At 45.1% G+C, this 20987-nt stretch overlaps 1 long non-coding RNA gene across 1 annotated transcript; it reads left to right on the top strand.

The window, feature by feature from the left end:
- Positions 1–4092: 4092 nt before the first annotated feature.
- Positions 4093–17963, top strand: LOC118988164 (uncharacterized). Its single transcript, XR_005066725.1, has 3 exons — positions 4093–4103; positions 10650–10655; positions 17773–17963. It is a non-coding gene; the product is annotated as an uncharacterized LOC118988164 (long non-coding RNA).
- Positions 17964–20987: the final 3024 nt, after the last annotated feature.

The raw sequence follows: 20987 nt of genomic DNA, 5'->3' as shown, positions 1-20987 counted from the left end.
AATTCTAGAAAAGCAAATTAATAAATGCAACCTAGCCAAACCAAACATAACTATGTGTTGTGTTGTAAATCTACTTTAAACAGTGGAGTAATAGCCTTTGAATAGACAAATTAAAGGGACAGAATACAAAGTCCAATAATAAATGCAAACTCAGATGGAAATTTTCTATGACAAAGATCTCTCCTTAGATATGTTGGAAAATATTTCTAATATAATAAAAGGTATTGGAACAACTGAACAAGAAAATATTGCCCCCCCCACATTACATCCTCTGCCAAAATCAATTCTTTGATTGATTTTAATAGGCACTGAAAACTGATATGAAACAGTGAAAGTTATCTGAAATATGCAAAAAGATGTAAAGTGAAAGAATGTGGAAAATGTAGCGAACTGTTTCTCATGTGTGGAAATGTAGCTCAGCACTCATGTGGAAAACCAGTGGGGAGCAAGTGGCACGCAGGACCACGCCCACAGAGAGGTTTTCCGTTGCGGAGTCAGGCCGGCATTGCACCTAGACTGTTATGAGACTTTCTTTTGCTAAAACTCCCTCACCCTGAATTGAGGCTGAAGGGCTTACTCCAACTTCCTAAAATCTGAGCTAACCCTCCCAAGTATGGAGTGTGACCAGTTCAACCACTTTTCCCCTTGGTCTGCAACATCCTTCTCTTTGAAGTAATTAGCAGCATTTTTTCCTTTGCTAACTGTAAAAAGGAGTCCCCTGCAGTGAACCTGTGCATAGTAAATGAGGACTACCCTCCATGTGACGTACCCAGAGAAGCAATAAAAGCTTCTCCAGACACAGGCCTCTGGCCCTCTCACCCTCTCTCTCTCTCAGAGAGTGGCCATGCCATCCCTTTCTCTCCACAGGACTTCTGTTGTCCGTGTGTATTTGTTCACCAGCAGCCACAACACACACAGATGCTGCCCACCAGGATCCACATCAGGAAAATATGCTATATGAACATTAACCAAATGAAAATTATATAATAACATAGTAGACTTGAAGACAAAAAAAAAAAACTACTACACATAAACAGGAGTACTTCATAGCAGAAAGTTCAATGTACCAGTTACTTCCAAATTTTTATTCACTTAGTAACATAAACTCAAAATTATATAGAACAGAGCTACATGGAAAAATACACAAAATAATAATCTTAATAGGTGACTTTACAAACTTCCATCATGCAGGTTCTGTTTCAGAACCAATAAAGCCCACAAAAAATAGTAAAAATATTTTTTAAATAACATGAGAAGCAAATGGCATTCGGTGTGCATAAGTACTTCACTGCACCCCAGAACTGCACATGACAGATGTTTCCCAAGCACCCTTGAAACTTTTTTAAACACTGACCATATAGTGATATAAAGCCAGTTTCAACAAATTGCAAAGGACTAAAATTTGTGTTTCTGTGTGTGTATTTCTTACTCTCACTGCCATTAATCAAGAAATCAGTAACAACAGATAACTAGAAAATACTTATATTTACAAATTATTCAATACACTTCTAAATAACCACCAAGAATATATCACAATTGGAATTAGAAAATAATTTACGTGGAATGATGGTAAAAATACTGCATATCAAGGCCCGATCACTCAGGTTCCAAAGATAATCAAAGCCTCAACATCAGTGGCTGTTACCCTGGCTGGTGTACCTCAGTGGATTGAACTCAGGCTGGGAACCAAAGGGTTGCCAGTTGATTCCCAGGCAGGGCACATGCCTGGGTTGCAGGCCAGGTCCCCAGTGGAGTCCACGTGAGAGGCAACCATTCATTCATGTTTCTTTCCCTCTCTTTCTCCCTCCCCTGCCCTCTCTCTAAAAATGAATAAATAAAATTTTCCAAAAAAAAAAAGATCACTGGTTTTCAACCTAAGGTTGACTTTGCCCCCAAGGGGACATTTGGCACATTGTATGGAGGCCTTTCAGATTGTCATTAGGGGGGTTAAAGTCAAAGTTACTTTCATGCACTGAACAGAGATAACAACTGCTAATAAGCACCCACGATGTGGACAAAAATCCTCCAATCTCGTAGCAATGAGAAACCCTACTCTCTACGGAGGAGGATGAAGAGTCCATTTGAATACAAACAGTATGTGACTTTGCACCCTAGATCTGAAATCCTGGCTCTCTCTGGACAGGCAACCTGGAGGCTGAGAGTTAAACAACAAAAAATAAATAAATAAAAATGTCAGCCATCTTGCAAAAACTGGGGAGGAATGTCCTTGGCTAAGAACACACCCATGAAAACTCAGAAGCCAGGGAAGATCTGACACCTTACAAGACTGAACCACACTCTGATAAACCACAGCATTGAGGGTCACTGTCTCCTTGCATTGTCCATAAATCACCCTTTAATAATTGTTTCTGAAAATCACTTAGAATCTAGAATCTTTCTCTCTTACATTCCAGAATTAACCATCTAACATTCTCCACTTTGAAAATGTGGACATTACTATATTGTGAGTTCCTCAGATAACCTATAAGGGGCACATTTTTACTGACAAAGTACTTCTGATTTCTAGAACACCATTGCTCCAGGTCCTGAACTCATTTACAATGCTAAGAGTCATATTACTATTTTATTGAATTATTAATGAACTAACAACCGACACATTTTTAGTTTTCTTGTTTTCATGTTTTATTCCAAGCTTTTCATCTTCTTGTTTTCATGTTTTATTTCAAGCTTTAACTATTTTTTAATGCTTTATACAGCTAAACTAATGTAATTTTATTATTGCATGATATTTTATTTACCTTGACAACTCATGGATACCAACTTCAGGTTACTATAAATAATACAACCTAGTAAATTGTGTGGTAAATAACATGTAGAAATAAATATATTTTCTATACACAAAGAGTAATTTAAAGGGACTTCCGCCAAGATGGAGGCATAGGTGGAAACACTGTGCCTTCTCCCACGACCAAGTTTAAATACAACAAAGGTTTGGAGAACTAGGATACACCCAAAGACCAGAAAACGGAATTGTACGGAAGTCCGACAGCTACGAACCGTTCAACGGGGACGGTAAGAGAGGCGGAGCCAGCAGCGGAGCTGGGTAGGACAGGACAGATCCCCGACCTAGGCGTGCAGGTAGCCCGGAACCAGTCGGGGTGCGGGGCAGACTGACCGTGGTCGCACATTCGCACACAGTGAGATGGACCACGCAGGCCCCAGGGGGCAAACCCAGCGGTGGAGGGCTGATGGCGGTGGCACACTCCCATGCAGTGGAACGAAACGCGTGGGCCTGGTGATGGTGGTGGCTGCAGCGCCGGTGGGGGACACGGTGGCAGGCGGCAGACAGGAAGCCATTGTCCCTCTTTGACCCCGCCCCCACATACAACATCACAACCCAGCGACTGAGTTGCCCTGCTCTGGTGAAAACCTAGGGCTCCGATCCTGCTACTTAACAGGCATGAACAGCCCAAAAGATGGTGCAAGAAGAACTCAAACTCCCAGAGCCAATAACTCTAAGCGACCGAGAAATTGCCAGCCTCTCAGAAGCACAATTCAAGACACTATTTATCAGGATGCTCACAGAACTGGTAGATTATAGTCACAAATTAGAGGAACATATGAAGGCTAAACTAATTGAAATGAAGGGAGATGTCCAGGAAACCAATAGCGATGGAAAAGAAACTGGGACTCAAATCAATGGAATGGACCAGAAGGAAGAACAAAACATCCCACCAGAAAGGAATGAAGAAATGAGAATTCAAAAAAATGAGGAGAGGCTTAGGAACCTCCAGGACATCTTTAAACGTTCCAACATCCGGATTATAGGGGTACCAGAAGGGGGAAAGAAACAGCCACGAGTGGAAAACGTATTTGAACAAATAATAAAGGAGAACTTCCCCAGTCTGGCAAAGGAAATAGACTTCCAGGAAATCCAGGAAGCTCAGAGAGTGCCAAAGAAGTTGGACCCAAGAAGGAACACACCAAGGCACATCATAATTACATTAGCCAAGACTAAAATGAAGGAGAGAATCCTAGAAGCAGCAAGGGATAAGGGGACAGTCACCTACAAAGGAGTACCCATCAGACTGTCAGCGGATTTCTCAAAAGAGACCTTACAGGCAAGAAGGGGCTGGAAAGAAGTATTCCAAGTCATGAAATCCAAAGACCTACAGCCAAGATTGCTTTATCCAGCAAAACTTTCATTTAGAATGGAAGGACAGATAAAGTGCTTCTCAGATAAGGTCAAGTTCAAGGAGTTCATCATCACCAAGCCCTTATTATATGAAATGCTAAAGGGACTTATATAAGAAAGAGATGATGAAAAATATGAACAGTGAAAGGACAGCAAACACACAGTTATTAACAACCACACCTAAAACAAAAGCAAACCAAGAGGACAGCTAGATCAGGAGTGGAACCATAGAAATGAAGAACACATGGAGGGTTAGAAACAGGGGGGTGGGAGGAGGAGAAGGGAGGAGAAGGCACAGAAAATAGCATAGATGGTAGGTAGAAAATAGATAGGGGGGAGGGCAAGAATAGTGGGGGAAATATAGAATCTAAAGAACTTGAGACACGTGGTTATAAACTAATGGGGGGAGAATGGTGGGGGAGGGAGTGTGCGGGTAGAGGGGAATGAAGGGGGGAATAGAACAACTGTAATGGTATAATCAATAAAATATATATTTTTAAAAAGAGTAATTTAAAGATATAATCAGACCTGGCTGGTGTAGCTCAGTGGATTGAGCGTGGCCTGGGAACCAAAGGATCGCTGGTTCGATTCCCGTTCAGAGCACCTGCCTAGGTTGCAGGACAGGTCCCCAGTGGGGGCCATATGAGAGGCAACTATACATTGATGTTTCTCTAACTCTTTCTCCTCCCCTTCCCCTCTTTCTAAAAAAAATAAATAAATAAAATATTTTTAAATGGTGCACTCCCAAATCCGGTGTCTGGTCTAGATGATGTGCTCATAAAAAGTGATCCCGAGGAACAGATAACTGACATTGGGACCTGAGACTTGTGCCTTGAAACAGTCTTTTTAAAAAATGAACAGTTATTCCACTCTGGTGATTATATTCCACTATAATCAACCACTTTTCCTGCTAACCTGTACTAAGATGTTATTCCCAAAAATCCCCACGAGATGGCAGCACAGATGCACACTTGGGACACCTGTTAATGGCTTGGCCAAAGGGCTCTTTTGTTTTTTTATGTATAAAAAAGTAGCAGGGGTTTTTTTTTAACCTCTTGAGTTAAATTTTACTTTAAATAGATTTTATTTTCTTCATTCTTTTAGGAAGCCTCAACAAACAAAGCAAATGACAAATGATTGTCAAGCACACTTGGAACTTCTAAAAACCTGACTCTGTTTCACTTTACAGCAAGCTCCAACAAATGACACATACAACACGTTTATTGCCTCCTTTGTCCTAATCTGGAAGTCATTCACAAGGCAACTGGACAGTCCATACCTTGAGACATTTTAAAATACACTTCTAAATACCATTGCCATCAATAGTGATTGTCATTCCACCAGAACCCACCACTTTCCTTGTTGACCAGCACTAGGGTGTCATTCCCAAAATAAACAAGAAATAGCAGCAGAGAACCAGGCTTGGAGCCTTTTTTTTTTACATTGACAATATTTTACTGGAGAGAAAGTTCCAAAAAATATATCAAAGGATTGAAATTATATAAAGTATGTTTCCTGCCCTCATTGCAGCTAATCTAGCAATCAGTAATAAAAGATAACTAGAAAGTCCTTATATTAAAAAATTATAGCATACACTTCTAAATAAGCCGCAAATTAAATTACAATTGCAGTTAAAAATAATTTGAAATGAATGATAATAAAAATAGTACATAAAAACATTCTGGGAAAAATGTATTGATAAATTCACACATTACAGACAAAGCCTGATAATTCACAGATGTTGCATCATATTACAAACCCGGAATAATCAATTAAATCCAGAGGAAGTGGAAGTGTGGAAAGGTGGAAGTAGTGATGTCTAGAAGGGTACATAATTTTTTTCATTAAATGATTTTTTATTGTTATTCTATTACAATTTCCCAGATTTTCCCTTTTGTCCCCCTCCACCCACCCCACCCCATACATCCCCACCTTGTTTACAAACATATATACTTAATATAATAGCAGCTATTACCTGTTTGGGTAGGATTTTCAATTATTTTTCTTTTTCTATCTATGTTAAGTAAGTGGCAACAAAAAAAGGGGCCGTCTCAGTTTGCGTTTAAAAAGTTCTAGAGGAGTCAGGGCCCACGCCTGAGTTGCAGGCCAGTTCCCAGCAGGGGGCGCACGAGAGGCGACCACACATTGATGTTTCTCTCCCTCTCTCCTTCCCTTCCCCTCTAAAAAAGGCTGGAAGGGAGGAAGGGAGGGAAAGAGGGAGGGAGGGAGGGAGGAAGGGAGGAAGGAAGGAAGGAAGGAAGGAAGGAAGGAAGGAAGGAAGGAAGGAAGGAAGGAAGGAAATGTTCCTGCTGGAAAAGAGTTTTAGATGCAAATTGGACACTTTGGGTGGGTCAAGGTGCTACTCGGATAAAGAAGGCAGCAAGGGCCACTGGATGTAATGAAGATGTGCAGAATTTTTGTTGAGTCATTTTTAAATGCATACATATGTAACCAACTATTTCTCATCCATTCTTTTATCTATGAAAAATATTTATAGGTAGGTTTATTTTCAGTAAAGGAGAAAATAAATGACACAACATTCCAAATGACATAAAGGAAAACCAAGTTTCCCCCTGCTCATTGCCCAGACCCTGACCCCTGTGACTAGGCCCCGCATCTAATTTCAGCACGTGTCTTCTGCCTGGGGTTTTTTTAAACACAATTCGTTCTGCAGGATACTTTTCTCACATAACAACATTACTTAGAAACTATTCTCTGTTAAAATCCGTTAGAACCACCTTACTAGATACTGTTTCTTTAATGAAATATCATATATCCTCACCCATTTTTAATATTCTATAGTATTTCACAGTCTGAGAAAACCATAATTAAATAAATTCTCTTCTACTGAAAACTTTAAAATTATATGTTATTATATAAGTGTTGGATACAATATTTTATACCTACTTCATTTCATACACTGGGAAGCATATCTGGGGGTATTTTTTATGCTTTCCCTTTCATTGCATTTATTAATTTGAAAGAGAGAGAGTTGCTCTGCTTATGTACTCACTCATTGGTTGCTTCTTGTATGTGCTCTGACTGGAGAATGAACTGACCACCTTGGAATATAGACAGGACTCTCTAAGTAACTCACCTACCAAGGCAGGGCTACTAGGGGAAACTTTGGAAAAGTGGAATTTCTGCTCGATGATCAATGAACTGCTGAAGGGGATTTCTGTGAGATGTGAAATGTGGAGAGAGCTGAGGGGTAAATTGATAGCAGGGCTGTAATCTCACATTCATACGGTATTACACGATTCACAGAACACTCTGGTGAGCATTATTTCATTGCACGTTCATTGTAACATTGAAAATTAGCATGTTAGAGGTCATGAAACTAGAGACAACTAGCTACTGATACAGCCTTATTCAAACAGAATTGGTGGGAACCAGCTGATCTGAGTACAAATATCCTTCCTGGGGTATTGCAAATTTTGTCACCATTTTATTTTTGTCTTGATATGTATGTTTCTGCCAACTATTTCTTTATTTTCTTCCAAATATCCTTCACTCTCAATATTATACAGACAGTTGAAAGAAAAAAGCCATAAAGCATGAGTTCTAATCTTGGATTCATTATCCGTTATTCCCTATCCCCTCTAATACTCATTCTCCCTAGGTATTTCCAAGCCTTTAAGTTTTAAAGGCATGCATGTAAAATGTATCATAAGCCTTAAAAAATAAATACATGTTTTAATATGTGACTCTCATATTGAAGGCAACATCCAAGGTGCCATTAAGCAATGAATACCGTTTAAAGGAATTATCAGGAACAGCAAATTTGATGACTGCAAATGACTCAGAGCAGGCCCAGAAACCAGTGTCCCCTCCTGGAGAAGCATGTGCCTTTGGAAAGCACACTAGACGAAAATCAGGTAAGAGAAAATACTTTGGAAACTTTAGTTCCTTGAAGTCCTACAAAAGGTCTGATAAGCATGGCCTAGGTATGTGGGGCAGACTTGGGATGGGCCTGGATTTAAGCGGGGCTAAGCTGAGACTGAAGTAACCACTGGACCTTTGGGCAAATCCTACAAATTCTCTGAGCTCCTGAATGCTGGTGTGTAAAGTGAAGATAAGGAAACATCACTCATATGTTGTTGGAAAATATTAAATTGAATTTAAAACAGGTGACACATGCAAGTTGTCCAATAAATCCATCTGTGATAATAGCAACCACACTTTACTGGTGTTGTGTGCCCAGGCCTTTACTCAGTGCCTAACACATAAAGTGCACTGAATAAACACTTTATCAATGATTAAAGGTTGGCAAGTTAAACCTGGTAATGGGAAGATCTAGAAACTAAAGTCGATGTTGGAACGTTTAAAGATGTCCTGGAGGTTCCTAAGCCTCTCCTCATTTCTTTCAATTCTTGTTTCTTCATTCTTTTCTGTTTGGATGTTTCTTTCTTACTTCTGGTCCATTCCATTGATTTGAGTCCCAGTTTCTTTCCCATCACTATTGGTTCCCTGTACATTTTCCTCTATTTCACTTAGTGTAGCCTTCATTTTTTTCATCTAATTTGCGACCAAATTCAACCAGTTCTGTGAGCATCCCAATTACCAGTGCTTTGTGGTTTGTGGCTTAGTTGTATTTTTTCTGGAGCTTTGATCTGTTCTTTTGTTTACGCCATTTTTTTTGCTGTTGTTGTTTTGATGCACGTGTTACACAGTGAGGGGTGGAGCCTTAGGTGTTCACCAGGGCGGGGCAAGCCATGTCTCTGTTGTGATGCTGTGTGTGGGGGCGGGGTCAGAGAGAGAACAATGGTGCTTATTCCTCTCTCTGTTGTATTTAAGTCCCTTCCACTGCTTCCCCCAAGCTAATTGGGCCCTCTGGTGCTGCTTTCTGGGTGGATGGCTTGGGTAGCTTGTATACTTTCTAGGACCCTGTGGGTCTCTCCAACAAACTCTCCTGTGAGGCTGGGAGTCTCTCGGCCTCAATCCCCACAGGTGTTTTCAATCAGTTTTTTGAGGCTTTATCTCCCTGCGCTGGAGCCTCCAGTCGTGCGGTCTGTCTCGCTGCACGGTTTCACCTGGTTTATCTGCACTCGAATGTGGGACCACCTGGTCTGCCAGCCGCCGTCTGCCGCCTCGCTGGGTCTGCTCACTGCCATCTCTCGTCCAGGGTCTGCCAACCACCGCCTGGGCGTCCAGGGTCCACCCGCTACCGTCTTGAGTATGCAGGGTCCCTGAGGCGCCGCTCTTTTCTTTTTTTCCTCGACCCCTCTCTACCAGGCCACCTGCCTCTGCCCCTCCTACCGGTTTGGGTGAATGTGTCTATTTTAACTCCTTGGTTGTCGGACTTTAGTACAGTTCAATTTTTTGTCAGTACTGGTTGATTTTTTTTTTGTTTCTAAATTTTTGATGTCTTTATTTTGGGTGTGTGAGGAGATACAGTGTGTCTGCCTACACCTCCATCTTAGCCAGAGGTTGATCCAACTTTTTTTTTTAAGATTTTATTTATTTATCTTTAGAGGGGAAGGGAAGGAGAGAGGGAGAGGAATATCAATGTGTGGTTGCCTCTCGTGTGTCCCCTGCTGGGAACTGGCCTGCAACCCAGGCACGTGCCCTGACTGGGAATCGAACCGCAATCCTCTAGTATGCAGGTCTGCGCTCAATCCACTGAGCTACACCAGCCAGGGCTAGGCAAAATTTTTATATTTTTCATTTTTAAAATATTTTATACACAAAATACACAATCACGTATAGTGCTGAAAGGCTGAGAGGCAAAAAAAGAAAAGTTTTCAAGCACTAACCAGCTCTCTCACCAAAGCAGTTTTTCTGAAACTTTTATAGCTGTTTCTTCTTAATTTTCATCCATACTGCTAAATAAAGCATTTTCATTTATAGGCATTCATTATTTTTGAAATAGTTTGGCCTGGCTGGTGTGGCTCGGTGTATGCAGTGCCTGCCTGTGAACCAAAGGGTCACCAGTTTGATTCCCAATCGGGGCACAGGCCTGGGTTTCAAGCCAGGTCCCCAGTAAGGGGGCACGTGAGAGGCAACCACACATGGATGTTTCTCTCCCTCACCCTCCCTCCCTTCTCCCTTTTCTGAAAATAAATAAATATTTTAAAAAATGTTTTATTTATTTTTACAGAGAGTGGAAAGGAGGGCGAAAAAATCAATATACAAGGGAAACATTAATCAGTTGTCTCTGGCACACCCCCAACTGGCCCATAACCCTGGCATGTGCCCTAACTGGGAATCGAACTTGTAACCTTTCAGTTTGGGGACGACACTTAACCCACTGAGCCACACCATTCAGGCTGGGCACATTCATTCATCATTTCAGTGAATTATCCTGTGAGATCCTATTCTGGTGCACAGAATCCTGGGACCTGGAAATGCAGATTAACATGAGGAAGAGAGTCACGGCTCTTGAGGAGCTGACGGGTGAAGGAGGGAAAGCCAGGCACACGTGCTTGTATGTGCATAAAACGACAGAGCAGTTGGTGCTTTGGGGGAAACTAATTCAGGACAAGTGCCTAAGGGATCAGTGTGAGGCGAGGTGCAGTGTGGCAGGTGGTCCAGGAAGGGCTCTCTCAGGAGACAACATTTACAACAATACCTGGGGGCAGAGGATCCCAGGCAGAGGGAGCAGCTAGTGCAGGGAAGAAAAGAGGTGCGGCGTTGAGTTGGCTGAGGGCCACTCGGGTCTCGTCTCAGCACAGAGGGTAAGAACGGAGATCAGGCAGATGGTTAGCAGCCCGGAGATGCAGTGCTGGTGTCCCAAGGTGAGACACCGCAGAGTTCCCTGAGTGCAAGTGTGTTTGTTGTTCTGATTATGCCGTGTTAATTTTTAGAAAATAAACTCCAATGGGGAATCCCCTCAGAGATTACTTCATCTGCAAGTGAGAGAGATAGTAGGAACGGGAGAGTCAGGCATGTAAAAAGTGTGGTTTGAGAAATATTTTGAAACAGGACTTCTTATAACACTGAATGAAATGAAGCATAAATATTTGGTGTGAGCAGGACTTCCGCCAAGATGGAAGCATAGGTGGAAACACTGTGCCTTCTCCCACAACCAAGTTTGAATACAACAAAAGTTTCGGAGAACTAGGACACACCCAAAGACCAGAAAACGGAATTGTACGGAAGTCCGACAGCTACGAACCGTTCAACGGGACGGTAAGAGAGGCAGAGCCAGCAGCGGAGCAGGGTCGGGAAGGACAGACCTAGGAGCGCAGGCAGCAGGCAGCCCGGAACCAGTCAGGGTGCAGGGCAGACTGACCAAGGTCGCACATTCGCACACAGTGAGATGGACCACGCAGGCCCCAGGGGGCGAACCCAGTGGTGGAGGGCTGATGGCGGTGGCACACTCCCGTGCAGTGGAACGAAACGCGTAGGCCTGGTGACAGTGGTGTCTTCAGTGCCAGTGAGGGTCGCGGCAGCAGGTGGCAGAGGGAAGCCATTGTCCCTCTTTGACCCCGCCCCCACATACAACATCACAACCCAGCGACTGAGTTGCCCTGCTCTGATGAACACCTAGGGCTCCGATCCTGCTACTTAACAGGCATGAACAGCCCAAAAGATGGTGCAAGAAGAACTCAAAGTCCCAGAGCCAATAACTCTAAGCGACCGAGAAATTGCCAGCCTCTCAGAAGCACAATTCAAGACACTATTTATCAGGATGCTCACAGAACTGGTAGATTATAGTCACAAATTAGAGGAACATAGTCACAAATTAGAGGAACATATGAAGGCTAAACTAATTGAAATGAAGGGAGATGCACAGGAAACCAATAGTGATGGAAAGGAAACTGGGACTCAAATCAATGGAATGGACCAGAAGGAAGAACAAAACATCCCACCAGAAAGGAATGAAGAAATGAGAATTCAAAAAAATGAGGAGAGGCTTAGGAACCTCCAGGACATCTTTAAACGTTCCAACATCCGGATTATAGGGGTACCAGAAGGGGGAAAGAAACAGCCACGAGTGGAAAACTTATTTGAACAAATAATAAAGGAGAACTTCCCCAGTCTGGCAAAGGAAATAGACTTCCAGGAAATCCAGGAAGCTCAGAGAGTGCCAAAGAAGTTGGACCCAAGAAGGAACACACCAAGGCACATCATAATTACATTAGCCAAGACCAAAATGAAGGAGAGAATCCTAGAAGCAGCAAGGGATAAGGGGACAGTCACCTACAAAGGAGTACCCATCAGACTGTCAGCGGATTTCTCAAAAGAGACCTTACAGGCAAGAAGGGGCTGGAAAGAAGTATTCCAAGTCATGAAATCCAAAGACCTACAGCCAAGATTGCTTTATCCAGCAAAGCTTTCATTTAGAATGGAAGGACAGATAAAGTGCTTCTCAGATAAGGTCAAGTTCAAGGAGTTCATCATCACCAAGCCCTTATTATATGAAATGCTAAAGGGACTTATATAAGAAAAAGATGATGAAAAATATGAACAGTGAAAGGACAGCAAACACACAGTTATTAACAACCACACCTAAAACAAAAGCAAACCAAGAGGACAGCTAGATCAGGAGTGGAACCATAGAAATGAAGAACACATGGAGGGTTAGAAACAGGGGGGTGGGAGGAGGAGAAGGGAGGAGAAGGCACAGAAAATAGCATAGATGGTAGGTAGAAAATAGATAGGGGGGAGGGCAAGAATAGTGGGGGAAATATAGAATCTAAAGAAACTGAGACACATGGTTATAAACTAATGGGGGGAGAATAGTGGGGGAGGGAGTGTGCGGGTGGAAGGGAATGAAGGGGGGAATAGAACAACTAATGGTACAATCAATAAAATATATTTTTAAAAAAATATTTGGTGTGAGGCTTGAGAAATGACTTTTTAAAAAAGATTCTATTTATTTTTAGAGGGGAAGAGGAAGGAAGAGAGGGAAACATCAATGTGTGGTTGCCTCTCACACGCCCCCTACTCGGTACCTGGCCCACAACCCAGGCTTGTGCCCTGACTGGGAATCTAACCTGCGACTCCTTGCTTCGCAGACAGGCACTCAGTCAACTGAGCCATGCGAACAAGAGCAGGAAAGACATTTTAATTTATTGATTTGAAAGACTGAAAGAGAAGCAATTCCTTGTTGGGGCCTGCAGTTTCTCTCTTTAACATGAGTTAGAGGTTACCTATACAGGGGAAAGGTCACTGCAGTTCAGGGAGGGAAATGGCCTCTCATGCTACTCGAAAGTCCTTCCTCTGGGGACCATTAGAAAAGACTCTCAGCCCTGGCTGGTGTAGCTCAGTGGATTGAGTGCGGGCCTGCGAACCACACAATCCCAGTTCGATTCCCAGTCAGGGCCCATGCCTGGGTTGCAGGCCAGTTCCCAGCAGGGGATGAACCAGAGGCAACCATACATTGATAGTTCTCTCCTTCTCTCCTTCCCTTCCCCTCCAAAGATAATAAAATAAAATCTTTTTTTAAAAAGGACTCTTGATAGGGAATTTCTGGATTTCTGAAGAAGATGCATTGCACAAAAATAAAAAGGAACATAGACTACAAGTGGACACTTTGTGGGAGACAGAGCTTGCGTTGTCACCACAGTGAGAAGGACACATGAGGCAGGAGACTAATGATACCGCCCAGGCGTTCTCGTCAACATCTGCCCTGACCAAACCTTTCTCTTTCAGCGGAACCAAAGCCAGAGGTGCACCCATGGCCCTCCTGCTCTCTGGCCTTCTCCAGTCAGAACTTCCTCAGCCAACACGTGAAACTCAATCATCCCTCTCAGATTCTCCCGGGAACATCTGCAAGAAAACACCTCCAAGCAGAGGAACCCTGCCCAGAGGATCAGAATCAGCACCAACACACTAATACACACAACTGGAATGATAAAGTTGAAGGTCAAGAGGCTAAACAGCAGTCCAAACCTTTGCTTAAAAGAATCAGTCAGAGGAGAATCTCAAGACCCTTTTTCCAACCTTCCAAAGAACGAATGACGGGCTCTAATGAGCATGAGAGAATGATGGAGGAAGAGCCCCGCAGAGGCCAGAAAGACAGTCCAGAGGGCACAGGCAAGTTGTTTGTGAAAGCAGGAGTGTCAAGGATTGTAACGATCAGGTATGGAGGGTGTTGGCAAGGCTTCAATGTTGGGTCACATCTCATCAGACACCAGAGGACACACTCTGGGGAGAAGCCCTATGTTTGCAGGGAGTGCGGGAGAGGCTTTACATGGAAGTCATGTCTTGTCACACACCAAAGGTCACACTCAGGGGAGAGTTTGTCCCGTGTTTGCAGGTGGACTGAGTGAGTCATTATCATGAAACCTCATATTAATATCTATAGTTAGTCTGTGGCCCCTTACTCTCCCCAAGATTGTAATTTGTACAGAAATAACTAGTTACACAAACCCCCCAGTTTCATGACAAGAGATGAGATGGACAAACAGTTCCATGGTGATATGGGATGTCAGCACCAAACTCGTTCATGGTTTTTTGACCTATTCTAAAACGTTTTGTCTCCATACCCATCCCTCATTCTCCCCACCACTGAAGGCAGAGGGTTCCCGAAGAGCCTCAAGGAACTCATACTCTCAGCCACAGAAATTGAACTCCTGCTAATGTGTACGTCTGGAGTCAGTCTACTTCGGTTACTGCCCAGAGAGGGATGTGAGACAGACTCATCAGGGAAGGGAATCCCCAGACTCCTGGGGTATAGGAGACTGTTCTGTGTGGCCTGGGTCTAGACAGGACCCACGCCCAAGGGTAGGTTCTCCCATGGGAAATCAGGCCCGCATTGTACCTAGGCCGCTTTGAGACTTGCTCTTTGCAAAAACTCCCTCACCCTAAACTGAGGCAGCAAACGTTTACTACATATCTTTAACGTAACTTCCTAAAGTCTATGCTAAACCTTCCAAGGATGAGTGTAACCAGTTCAACCACTTTTCCCTTTGCATTTGCAAATATCTTTCTACGTGATGTGATTAGTGGCATCCTCTCCTTTGTTTTCTGTAAAAGATAACCATCTAAACTGAACTTCTGCATAGTAAATGAGGACCATCATGTCATGTGCCCAGAGAAGCAATAAAAGTTTGTCAAGGCAGGGGTCGGGGCACTCTCCTCTTGAGAGTGGCTAGGATGTCTGTTTTCCTCCACAGGACTTGGTAGTCCGTGTGAATTTGTCTCGAATCTCATCTACAGTGTCTCGGACCCCACAAGCTGGAGTCCACATCACTGAGGAGGGGGCCTTTTCTCCTAATCAGCTCCCTACCCTTCCTCCCTTGGCTTCTCTTGGCTCTTCTAGTTTCCTACAACCTCTGGAGCCTCAGAGGTGAACGGCAGGGAGGGATACACTTGTGCACGCACGTGAGCCTGGCTCAGTCTCCACACCTTGGCTTCCTCACTCCTTGCTGCCCCTTCAAGGTCAGTATCTGCTGGTGCACAGCATACAGTTTCCACATCAGTCCTTAGTGTGAGTCTCAGCTCTGTCTTCTCCAGCTGTGTGACCGAAGGCAAGATTCTCAGCTTTTCTCTGCCTGCCCCCTCGTCTGTACAATGAAAATGAGAACTCCAGCCTTTGGGTTTGACATTCAAACTGGAGTCAGCACAGACAGAATCTGGCAAGAGGATCGCTAAGATCGCAAGTCCTGCTGAAGAGCCTTCAGTGCCCATGTCTTCTGGGTCTTTAGTGCTGGACAGAGGAAGATAAGGACAGGGTCGGGGTCTGCAGCCAAATTCAGAATTCGAGCAGACCCCACTGCTTCCCCACATAGACTGAGCTGCCCTGAGAAGGAGTCCTGAGGTTGGGGACTCCCTTCCCTGCAGGTCACCCCCCCCCCACTGACCCTGCGCACCCTCAGAGCCTCCTCAACACAGGCAGGTGGTACTGAGAGTGACCTGTGAAACAAGACCCTCACCACCCCCTTGCTGAGAACTGACAGGGGGAGCAGCATGTGCCCCCACTGGTGTATTAGGATAGATGGTGAGCCAAGGCAGGGAGGACAAGGAAGACCTGTCTCTCCCACTAACTCAGCAGTCCTGAGCCTGGTCCAATTCTATTGCCAGATGATCCAGCATCACAAGAAACAACATGCTAACACATTGAAATTCCAGGTATCAGTCCTACTATCTGGGATAGAAAGGCTTTGAAACTATTCGTCCCAAGCCAAGGGACCCATAAAACAAATTTGGCTAATTACTTGCCTCTGGCCACTCTGTTTTATGAGAGGGTCCCTAGTCCTTACAGAAAGAGCCCATTGGTAACTTTGGGTAACTGCCTCAACTTAAACTGTCTCCTATCATGGGTCTATTTTACCAGATGGCCAAGTGGGGTCTGAAGAAGATAAGGATTCAGGCTCTCAACCCCCACACATACCTGCATTTGGGTAGTCATGTCCCCCGTGGAAGCTGGCACCACTTTTACCCATCAATCAATATGTAGGTTCTGCCCTGGCTGGTGTGGCTCAGTGGATTGAGCATGGGCCTGTGAACCAGAGTATCGTGGTTCGATTCCCAGTCAGGGCACATTCCTGGGTTGCAGGCCAGTTTCCAGCAGGGGACACATGAGAGGCAACCATACATTGATATTTTTCTCCCTCTCTCCTTCCCTTCCCCTCTAAATATAAATAAATAAAAATCTTAATAAAAAATATGTAGGTTCTTTGCCCCATTGCAGCAACTACGTAAGGCCTCAGGACAAAGGGCCTGGTGCTCTTGCCACCCAAGCTCTTGCCTTTCACCCCCACCTCAGCAAGACCTCTCCTCTTCCATAAGAACGTATCACTAGTAAACCCTGCTTGTACACTAATACACTTGATGATCTGTAATCCTTTACTGTATTGGCAAGAAGAACCGCATTTTGTGGGGGGCGACTTTCCTCGAGAGTCGACCCCCCCCCGACCCCGCCTCCCCCAAGTGCCACGGATGAAAGTGAATATGGCCGGGTCATGCTGTGATCTGCTTATGGGAGGAGGGGTGAGCTGTGGCCAGTTTCTCAGGGGAGACAAAGGCCAGCAGCGGCCAGTTTCTCCGAGGAGAAAAAGGCTCCAAGCATCTTCCTCCATAGCCTTTTATTGGGTTGTAATACACAGGGATACAGGGTGGCAAGGATCAAACAATAGATAACATTTCTAAGATATCTGAGGGCTTCAGAGTCTGAGTCCGTGTCTGTCAGGAAGAGAGTTGCAGAAGCTTTGGGAGACATTCTCATTTCCTCTTGGACCCTGATCATATGAATGAAAGCACTCTTAGCAGAGCAGATTTCACAGGTTTATCAGCAAGTCTTTGTGGTGCCAGATTTTTCCCCAGGACGCGCTCTAGCAAGGCAAGGAGCTGCACCTCTCCCCAACAGGTATTCAGGCTTAAGGGGATTAGAGCCAGGAAGCGCTTCTCCCAGAGAACATGGGGACTCGGGCTTTGACAAAGCCAGGGGGCGAGAGTCCATTGTTCTTTGTTGCAGCTCCCCCCCCAGTCCTTCTATGAAGGCCTCCCAAGTGATCGAGTCTGGCTTAGGTTGCCCCGCCCTGTGAGGGGCCTTACCCATCACTGACTTCCTACCAAGCTTTGGGGGCAGGGAGAGGAACTGAGGCAGCATTTGCTACCAGACAAGTTTTGTCCCCTGCAGCTCGAATTCCAGAGGTCATCCCTCGCCCTTAGCCACAAGGGGTACAGATACAATTCCTAAAACCAGGCAGAGCGGTCTACAACAGAGTTTCTCCTGTGACAGATGCACCCAATCTGCATGTGGCATTCATGAAGCCCGCAACACAGCCGCTTCTGTCATGCACTCTCCTTGTACCTGGGCCCCACAGAGTTTAATGCACCACTGACACCATCTCAAAATTATTACTTATTGTATCTTTGAACTTTTGTTTGTAAAGTAAAGCCTGATGGGATAATGCACATGCACAATGCTGGTCCTTCCTGGCCACCCATTCCCAGATAGTGTCCACAATGGCCCAAGAGCACGAAATTCCCATGGACCCAATGGGTGGGAGTCCAGCAAGACTCGGGGTGAGAACAGGGTAAACATCTGCATCTGCATAAGCATAAGGAAGGGTGCCAACAGCTCCCAGAGGCCACACTTTTCTTAGAACCAGACTGAGTTCAATACACAGAGATGTCAAACATTTAGTGAGGACCCTATCACACCCTCTCCTGCATCAGGGACACCTAAGCATGACCCACCCTGTTCCTGCTGGGGTGGGTTCACCCAAGGGGACACCCACCCCCATGACCTGGAAGGATGAGCTTTCTGTCCCAGTGCCAGGCTTGTGAGGGGTGTCTGCATAAACTGTGTGGATCTCAGTAATAAGTACCCACTATTATTTGGTTTTGCTTTTTCTTAAAGGTTTTATTTATTTTTAGATAAAGTGTAAGAGAGGAAGATAGAGAGAAAGAGAAACATCAATGTATGGTTGCCTCTCATGCACCCACACTGGGGATGTGCCTCACGCCCATCCTGAAACCCAGGCATGTGCCCTGACTGGGAATCGAACTGACCACTCTTTGGTTAGCTGGCCAGAGCTCAATCCACTGAGCCACACTAACCAAGGAAATAATCATTATTAAAATGGAAATTAAAGCCACAACAAGAGATTCATTTCCACACACAATAGGATGAATATAATTAAGAAATTGAAGATAAGTTTTGACCAGTATATGCAGAGATATTTGACTTATGCTGTAAGAATGTAAAACAGTTTAATATGTCTTCAAAAAGCTAAAAATAGTTATCTTTTGACTGAATCCCATTTCCAGTTATCTACTTCCCAAAATTTAAAACAGGTTCCCCACAGAAACTCTGTTCATGAATGTTTGTAATGCATTAGCCACGTAGCGGAAAGGTAGATAACCAAAATGTGCTCTCTCCCTAGAATACAATACTATTCAGTCAAAAATCGAGGTCATAAATGTAAAGTGGTGCAGCTGCTGCAGAAAACATGGTGGTTCATCAGAAATTAACTCTGAAGTTACCATGCACTTCCACTTCCGGGTGCACACCCCACAAAACCGAGAGCAGGCACTTGAACAGAAATCTGGGCACCCATGTTCACAGCTGCATGGTAACTTCAAACCCGAAGGTGAGCTCAACTCGAGTGTCCGTTGATGGATGACGGACAAGCAAGAGGGGGTCCAGCCCCACACTGAACATCCCTCCGCCATAACAAGGAGCGCAGCTCGGACACGGGCTACAAGGAGGGTGGACCCTGACGACAGGACGCTGAGCGAGAGAAGGCAGTCACAGAGGGACACACAGTGTGCGATTCCACTTACATAAAATGACCAGAAGGGTCAGATCCACACAGATGCAAAGTGCATTGGCTGTTGCCAGGGCCTCGGGGGGAGGGAAAGGGCAGTGACAGCTGAGTGGTAGGGATTCCTCACAGGGTGGAAAGAAGGTTCTGGAACTAGGTGATTGCACATTGCAAATGCAGGTGGGTGGCCTTGGGCAGTCACAGCATCAGGCCAGGTGTCCTGCAGGAAGGCAGGGCCTGGTCTGGCCCAGGCCAGAGCTGTTTGTGCCCTTTAAATCCATCAAGGTGTGAGGATGGGGCTCAGTCTCGGGGGCTGTTCCAGGAAAGCTGGGTCAGAGTAAAACACAGTATTTCACACCCTGGGGGCAGGTGTGGAAGTTGAGGTGGGCCTGGGGGCTGGGTGGTGACACCAAGGTCACCCTGCTGTCCTCGCTGGGGCCTGCATGGGCCTCTGTGGAAATGCCTGACTGGTGTACACTGCCCTGGGCACTCGTGTGTGGGACATGTGTGGCCACTTGGGACAGTGGGAACCGAGTGACAGAGCAAGGGCACTTTGTGCTGATGCCGTGGGTCTTGTGTACATGAGACATTACTGGGACTAAAGTTCTTCTGGGAGCAACCACGTCCACTGATGCCAAACATGGTGGCACTGGCGTGAGGCACGGGCCTCACAGAGACACTCACATCTCAGCATGTGGTCACCAGGTTCCGTCGCACTGCCTGGTCTTCACAATCGACATCACCCCCTTAGTGCCCGCTGTGGCGGGCTTCTCCCCATCCTTATGCATCTGTCCTCACTTCTCACCTTTCCTCACACAGCCCTAAAATCCCTAATTCCAACCCCTAACCCTTAAGACCTGATCCTGACTCTAAACTTCTGGTTCTGACCATAATCCAGACCCTGACCCTTGAACTCGATCTTGATCCTTGCCTTGATTCTTACCCTAACTCCTGAACCCAAACCATAGCTCCAGCCCCTACCTCTGTCTCTGTAACCCCAAATTAAAATGTAACGCTAAACCTAACCCGCAGCCCTCCCATTCACCTGTTCCATGACCCTAACCACAAATACCAGACTTTGACCTCGAAATCGGTACCTGTAACCTGTAAATGCAACCTCTAACCTTGAACCTAAGCCTAGTCCCACACATCGTGTCTTCATGTAACTGCTAATTTATAGCCCCAACCCTAAACCGAGTCCTGAACCAACCCTGGCAGTAACCCCAACTTAGCTCTCACCGCAGAACCTGACCCCAGCTCTCACCTGCCTTTGTCCGATTCGTCACAGCCACACGTACCAGCTGCACCCTGAGCAACCGGCGACTGTCCCAACAGAACCTCCGCCCCCGGGACTCCGGGCGCCGCCCCGCGGAGTCCCGAGTTCTCAGTCTCAGCGCCTTAGAGACGGCGCCACCTGGCGTCCATTCACACCAGCGAGGCGGCTGCCAGTGTTAGTTTGGCTCGTTTAATAATCTTTATCTTTTGCTGTTTTTAACGTCTTCTCATTTGTTTTGGAGTTGAAAACACTTATTATGACTTGTGTAAATATGCTGACCTTTTTCTGCTTGGGATCATAGGGTTAGCATGTCTTTTGCGGGGAAATCTCATTCTTAGTTCTTCAAATACTGTTCCCCGCCTCCTGCACGGATCTGACTCGCACCTGCCTG

Source organism: Sturnira hondurensis, unplaced genomic scaffold, assembly GCF_014824575.4.
Source record: "Sturnira hondurensis isolate 20B ecotype Veracruz unplaced genomic scaffold, ASM1482457v3 Scaffold0000780, whole genome shotgun sequence".
In the NCBI taxonomy this organism is placed as follows: domain Eukaryota; kingdom Metazoa; phylum Chordata; class Mammalia; order Chiroptera; family Phyllostomidae; genus Sturnira; species Sturnira hondurensis.
The sequence above is the reverse complement of the archived record's forward strand: the minus strand, read 5'-3'. Positions and strand labels throughout refer to the sequence as shown.